Source organism: Atta colombica, unplaced genomic scaffold (assembly GCF_001594045.1).
Source record: "Atta colombica isolate Treedump-2 unplaced genomic scaffold, Acol1.0 scaffold207, whole genome shotgun sequence".
Classification (NCBI taxonomy): Eukaryota; Metazoa; Arthropoda; class Insecta; order Hymenoptera; family Formicidae; genus Atta; species Atta colombica.
This window is the reverse complement of record NW_017259302.1, coordinates 763,602-771,547: the sequence shown is the minus strand read 5'-3', so window position 1 is coordinate 771,547 and position 7,946 is coordinate 763,602. Positions and strand designations below refer to the sequence as shown.

General features: G+C 36.9%; 1 protein-coding gene across 1 annotated transcript in view; it reads right to left on the bottom strand.

The window, feature by feature from the left end:
• The window catches only part of LOC108687544 (zinc finger MIZ domain-containing protein 1), a 35,131-nt gene that overhangs the window by 6,393 nt on the left and 20,792 nt on the right, over nt 1-7,946 (bottom strand). The gene's annotated exons all lie outside the window — the stretch shown is intronic.

Below are 7,946 nucleotides of genomic sequence, written 5' to 3'. Positions count from 1 at the left end.
ATATATATATATATAAAATTAACGTGTAAATAATTACAGTAAAAAGAGAAAGAATGTACATTGTACAAAGTACTAATCGTCTTAGTGTTGAAGATAAATATTGGATTTTCACTTGCCAAGTTTTCCTAGAAAAACTTAACACAGCCATAATAATATAAATATCGAATTTGAAATATAATAATTTCAGATGTGCATCATATATATTCTATAAATCGTAGAATTCCCCAGAGAAATAGACACTTCCCTTATGATGTAAAATAAATTTTTGGCTCGAGTTAAAGATTGATATCTTTTCCATATACCTCTTACGTAAGAAAATATATAAATCTCTTACATAATATATAAAAAGAAAGGGACAAAACATTGGAAATAATAATGAATAAGAACGGTATATGTTCAACTTCATATACATCAATGCATTTAATCGCGCATAAAATGAAAAAGCTGTCAATTAGTCTGTCCAATATTAAGTAACGTAATAACTTGCAGACTAATAGTTAATATAGCATCTCAGCTTATTTAAAACGATCGAGCTTACAACGATATAATGCGCAATGGACGATAATACGTCGTCAATCATACTGGCAAGAGTTAATTCGGTTTAAATGGCAGTGTGAACTTTTGCATTTGCGACAGAAAAGTGGTTACCATTCGCCAAGTCAAGATCATACTGCAATCGATTCCCGCTAGAAACGAATAGATTTATGCCAATCGATATAGTCTGTGTTTGGCGTATTGCAACGGATCTTTATTTCATAATCTTTGCAACGTAGTAATAACACATGCTAGAATCATTCACGATACTGGAATAATTTAAGAAGGTCATATTTCCTACTCGGCATCACCCCGTGCAAATAAATTTACGCTAGGAATAGTTACATAGTAATAAAAATTGAAGATTTTTGAAAAAAAAAAAAAACAAAAATCTCCGCGATTATCATCTAATAGCAAAGAAAAATATTTAATAATAATAACATTCGAGTGTGAGACGTTTATTACGTAAATGAAGAAAATGTTTTTATTATTTTAGGATTGATTTTAAATGGCTTATATTTACGAAACGATTTAAAGACATTTACGAATATTTCTTTAAAAATGTATAGAAAGATCTATATTTTCTTTAATTATATGTACGTTGCGTATATCTATAGTAGAGATATAAGATTGATTTTTCATAATTTAAAAAATAATCTTATGTCTGTATTAGATCTAGCGATAGTCTATCAAACATTTTTTCAAATTCATCACAGCCTCAATACAAACTATTAATTAATTTATTTGAAATAAACAGAAATATTATAAAATAAGTTTCCAGCACACTCGAATGTTATTAAATACTTTTCTTTGAATTTAGAGGATAATTGCGGAGATTTTGTTTCTCTCATTTAATCTATCCTAAAATAATAAAAACATTTTCTTCATTTGAAATGCATCACAGCCTCAATACAAACTATTAATTAATTTATTTGAAACGAACAAGAATGTCGATACGTGTCTTCGAAGGTGGCTGTCCCCGGTACGTATCCCGAAAGAGCGAGGCGAACGGTACCGAACCCCGATCGTATTCCCAGCTGGCCGCGACGCCGCGACGCGTAGCCGGCGTAGCCCCCATTGCTTTTCTGTGGGAAATGCACGTGCTCGCTATTCACACACCGCGTCGCGCCGCGCCGCGTCGAGTTGTACGAGTTCATAATACGTGCTTTACGCTTACCCTCGCGCGATGCCGCAGAACACGGACGACCGTGCGAGAACCCGCCAATCCGGCGGGAAGCGAAGCTCTTCCGCCGATGCACAATTTCCGATGAGTTCTCGAACGTTACGTCGCAGGACACTCCAGTAAAGGAATTTTTTGTCACCAAGTTAAAGAATATAAATAAGATCCATGCATATTGAATATCGTCTCAAGTCACAAGATTCGATAATTCGCGAAATTATAGAATTTAAGCTTGTAATTTTTTTTTTTAATAAATATTAATAAACGGAAAAGTAAAATAATACTTCAAAAATACGACAAGTATTTACCGTATTTCGTAACTATCGAATACATCGAATCATATCATTCTTTTTTACACATCGTGAAATAATGTACAAATAATTTAAAAAAAAATTCAATTCGTAAAGAAAGGTTAGAAGAAAAATATTACAGTTAACAGTTTGCTCTTTCTTTCCCTCTAGGACATTCCGCGTGGAGAAACCTGCCTAGGGAACCCTCCAATTGAAGGGTTTGGATCAATAACATAAGTCATGCAGGTTGCATGTCTAACGGATACAGGTTTTTATGAGGCTTTCTCTCGGTCTCGTACGAGACATGTTATCGAATCCATCTTCAGAAAAGAACGAAAGTGCGCGGGAAACTTAAACGCAACTACATGAATTACGTGAATACGAAGGTCAATACGAATCTTTTTATTATTATATAAGCTACTCGCCTTTCGAGTTGACAGCGAACATAAAGCCCAATATGAATCTCTTTATTATTACAAGCTACACTCGTCTTTCGAGTTGACAGGGATTAGTGGCCATACCAGAAATCTAGGAGTGCTACAGTTTGCGCGATGTAATTGCAAATGTTGCCAATCGAGATGAGCACGTGAAGAAACACGCGTGTGGCGTATAATATGTCCTCGCGTGTGTACAGCAAGTTTTGCGCGTGCTCGCAGACACAGCCACAGTAATATCAGTTTTGCGCAAAAGTAGAAAACGCGTCACAGATCTTTATCTAATGTTATTCTCCGATTCTCCGTTGCGTAAACTTTCACGTGATTACGATAAAAGACGTTGATCAACACGTACACATCATATTTGTATTTGTACAGAATATCCAAAAACATTGAATAACAGGTTTTGGAAAACGAGTTAACACTGTTGTTTCAATCATACAATGCTATTTAACATCAAAATTAAATGTGATAAATAGCTCTCGAATGCTTGTAAAAAGAAAAAAATATTTTGGAGTTATTTTTCAGTTAGATTGAATTGAATTGAATCTCAAAAGAAATCCTGAGTTAAAATGTTCGTTAAAAAATTCATAAGCGTTAATAACTCTTTTGAAAGATTTTTGTGATAAGATTGGCTTTTATGTTATAAACTAAAATTCCCTACTGAAAAACTGACAAAATGATATTCGGAAATTCGGGATACTTTCGTTATATTATTATATTAGATTTTATAATAACAATTTTACTTTTTATTTGTAATAAATATTTGTAATAAATATGTTAAATTTACTGAAAATATTATTATAATGAATATTATGTATATAATTTTTATCATATTATTTATGTATTTGTTATCATCTAAGTTTCTTGTTTCCATCTGCATAATAATATTGAATGTAATTAGAAAACAAGTCGGATTTTAAATTAAGATTTCACAAACACGCTTCTGCTTTGTTTGAATTTCTTTGTACTAACGTATTAATGTTAGTCGCCTGAAAGTAGTTTCTTAGTCATTATACTCTCTCTCTCTCTCTCTCTCTCTCTCTCTCTCTCTCTCTCTCTCTCTCTCTCTCTCTCGAATACGATTTTTTACTTTAATTCAACATATTTGCTGTATATAAGCAATTTATTTGATGTTCTTTTGATTAATTAAATCATGACAAGTTTTTCTATGACGATTCGAACTTTACAAGTTTACAATCAAAAATATTTATATTAGTTAAAAATCTCAATTATATGATTTCGATTCAAATTGTATTTTAAATAAACATAGAGTGCAAGAGAATAATAATTCTCTCACAACTGATCGACTCGATAAGATTAACTTTCATGCGTTTTTGTTTAATTTTTGATACAGTAATAAATTATTTGGATAAATTTTTACATATATATTTGAACAAAATTCATCCCGTTCTTCCGAAGTCACGAACAAATCAGTGCTTTCGTAGTTCACAAAACGTTATCTGCACTTGATAACTATTAGTGAAATGCTTAACAAGGAATCGGTATCTCTCGAGTATACTTAATCGAATCTTTTGGGTGTTCGCGCACCTAATGGGTTCATGTTGTCAATCTCGTCGGCAGATCTAATCACATCTATTCCATCAACTTTTACGAACACCGCAAATTAAGTGCCCCGACAGATATCGGCACATTTTACAAGTAACATAGACTGGCAATTTATTTTACCTCTGCATTCGAACGTGGACGGTAAATAATCCATGCGCAATGAGACGCATAGAGTTGAAGAAAATCGGCAAGACCGATGCGAACGAAACAAACATCCATTTGTCGATCGTTTGCAAATTTTTGCGCTACTCGTCTGCAAACTGAAGAAAGGTTTCTCTTTGTTTTCTTTTTTTTCGCTCTTTTTCATCACAGATTGGTAGAGAAGGTCCGCACACGCGTTGTCCTCGAGACGTGATTATGAAGCTCGGACAAAAACAAATTTAATAGCCTTTCCGTTGTATTCAATACGGCGAGTATGGCAGCACAAATACACGTATGTGCCGTCTGATCTACGAGGGGTGAGAATCAGGGACGTTCAACAGCTTAGGAAAATGTTGGGGGGACCGATTCGATCGATTAACACGTGCGCTTTAAATGTTTGGGAGCTACAAAGCGATCGCAGCTTCGATGATTACAGCAGCCGACTTGTTACTAACAAGGCTCAATAGGTTCGTAAAACCAAACGGAAATAATTTCGACGCACTCTTTGGCTGCTTGTTAATGCTTGATAATGATAGTTAACTCTAGCAACGCAGAGTATTTCCTCCTATATTTCTGTAATGCTATAAAAAAATTTAATTTTACTTAATAAAATGAATCGATTAAATTAAAAATAGTTCATTTTTAGAAAACAAACGAAGTTCTGCCGAAGATTTTCGTTCATAATTCTTCATTGGCATAAATTGAGTTATATTTATGATTATGTTTATAATTGGATGAATTGTTTAAACTAGTATAGAAATTTTATACAATATGCTCCAATAAGTGTGTTACATTATCCGATATCATTCTCTCATATCTATGTTTAACGTTTTCGATTACGAAATAATTTCCATCCAATCGTATCTACTGTATAATATTCCGTTTGTCACCCGAGCGTGTTCGACGTTTATCCTCCCCAATCTGCCAACCAAACGCGGGGCGCGCAGTTTTTTTTTTGTGCGTGTAATGCATATACGCACGCATACACACGCGTGCACATACACATAAGCATCCAGATATAGCGCGCACAGAGAGGGAGCGATTCGGAGGTTGACGTCATCCATGTCCCACCCCCTTTAAATTCATGCTGAATGCGACTACGACCGACCGACCGACCCAGCCTCTGCCTTTTCCCTTCGTTTCTCTTTTCCCTTCCCATCGTTGAGCTCCGTTCTCTCCGTTCACCACCGCCCCAACATTCGATGATGAAAGAGAAAGAGAAGGAGAGAGAAGGGGGGGAGGAGGGGAACCCCTCTGTAGATCCCGCAACGGGTTTCTATTCTCGGATGTCAATATTTCGTCAACTAGAGCCCACTCGCCGCGCAACAAAAGGCTCCACCGGGTACAGCCGTTGGCTGTGGCGTGTGAGAAAGAACGAGGAGCATGTATGCGTTTTATGAGAGGATTCACGACGAACAGAGGAAGAGCGCGCGCGCAGGCTGTGGGGATCCAAGTGCTAGCTAGGATTGCGCAAAGGGTCAGACATTTCGGGTACGTGATTGACGTAATTTTGTCGAGCTTTTAAGAGATATCTCCAAATTCTACTGGATTAAAAAAAAAAACACCGAAAGAATGATAAAGGTAGAAATCACGATAAACCGAAGCAAACCTGTCGCGACTGAACGAAACGGACATTTCGATCATGAATTTTTTAGTATTAATCATCTGTGTTCTTAATGATAAGTCTTCTACGTTTCTGATGTTGTACGAGCATTATTTCGAATCGCAAACTGAAGTTTTGACATTTCCCGTCTCACAGTCGTAACTGTTTAAAAGTTTTTCACGTGTGTCGAGTCGATTACGATCGATTTCGAGAACGCGAATTCCCTGAATCGTGACGTTTCCGTGTAATTGGATTTTTGGCGATCGATTTCGCTAATACATAATTATAATCCTAATTTCGAGGAAACGGCTGAAATTTTTCCGGTCAGAATCGCTCAAATGTCAAAATGTCTCGAATGTTATCCATCATTCTTGAGCGTCCCGACCGACGTGACGAACCGACGCGCTTTGACACGACGACGAAGGCGAGTAGTAATATCGCGCCGAGGGAATCCTTGTACGAGATAAATAAAATGAGCCTCTCTCTCTCTCACGGTCGTCGCCGACACATAATAGCCGCGTTCTCCTCGATCACGCTCGCGTATGAACGCGGCTTTAAGGTGAGCGAGTGCAACCAACATCGTGTTTGGAACATTGAGAACCTGAGGTGTCAAAAAGCAATAAAATATTGAGTGCGATCCACTTCGCACTGGAAATATTTCGAGTGTTCTTTAATTGATCAATTCGTAAAATTCTTTCTTCCGATTGATCAATGAAGCATTTTTGTTAAATGAATCGTACCTTTCGTTCAATAATTTTGTGAACAACGCAGATATATTCTTATCAAGAATCATCTATATTTTATACCAGAAACGTAGATACACTGTTAAAAATAAAACATTAATTTTAACTTAAAGACGTAGTTAGATATAGTTGTGTTAAAATTAACACAAAAATGTTAATTTTAATATTTTTACATGTCTCAGAAAGTCCATTATAAAATTTTTTTTATAAATAATTTTAAAAAATTAACATTTTATTTCTTACACTATATACACGTTGTATAAATAATAAAGTTTCTTATTAGACTTAATGATTTGAAACTGCGCGGAAAATCCTACATCCTATTGTATATAAGAATAAAAATATATACCTGTAAGGATGATTAATAGTGAAACGATACATGAGTATATTAGATTTAATATTTATTAATTGGAAGTGAATAAATATGATGATTGATGTATATGCGATTATCGAATATTAGCTTGATCAATACACTGATTATAAGATAATCAAAATCATTCATCAAACAAACAATTTCTGTCTAATACTTCCATTTTGTGCGCAATCATATTTCCAAGTAGTACAACTGTTTGATGCAGCAAACCGTTTTATGAGGTAGCACAAAGAAAGCACTGTCGCGAAAGCGACTTTCACGTGACGGAGAATCCCGGAGGAGGCTCCAGAGGCCCCCAGGGCCCCTTCGCACGGTTTATTCGCGCTGGAAGACGGTACTGAGCATGACAGAGAGGGAGGTTGGGTCGGAACAAGGAGAAGGGGGGAGTACTACAAATGAACGGCGGATGCCGATCACAACACTTTGCTAAAATCAGGACAACGACGAGGAGGAGGAGGAGGAAGCAGAGGAGGAGGATGAGAAACGGAGATCCGAGAGAAAGACGAGGACAGAGATGAGATGAGACGAGACCGTTGAGACATCGAGCCCGCGACACGTAAACAGGAGCGAACGCCCGAGGTCGACTCACGGCGAGAATCGTGGGAGGATTCCCTTCGTTTCTCTCTCTCTCTCCCTCTCCCCCCCCCCTTTTTTCCCTTTTTTTTCTCAGTCCGTCTGCAGTGTGGGTGGGATTATTAGAGAGACAGGGGCGCTGAAGAGAGAAGGGTGGAGAACAGTGGGAGAGGGCTTTGATCTCGGCAGCTGCTGCATCGCATCGTTATTTTCGGGCGGATCGCCGAGACAAAAAGCATTTTTGCGGGACGCCTATCTCCTTTGTGGGCTGACGACGTTTACCTGAACATCGACGTATCTCTCATCTCCCAGGATGCATCGTATCGGTACCGTATATTTCCCATTTAGGCTGTCCACCGATCGCTCATCGTGGTCGATGTCGCGATATATGCCGCGCGGATTAAAACTCTCAAACAGAAGAATTCTTTTGAATCTTCCTTATTGGAAAAATGAACTGATAGTTCAATGAGTTCAACCATTCGTAAAATTTCCAATAACTTTTTTAA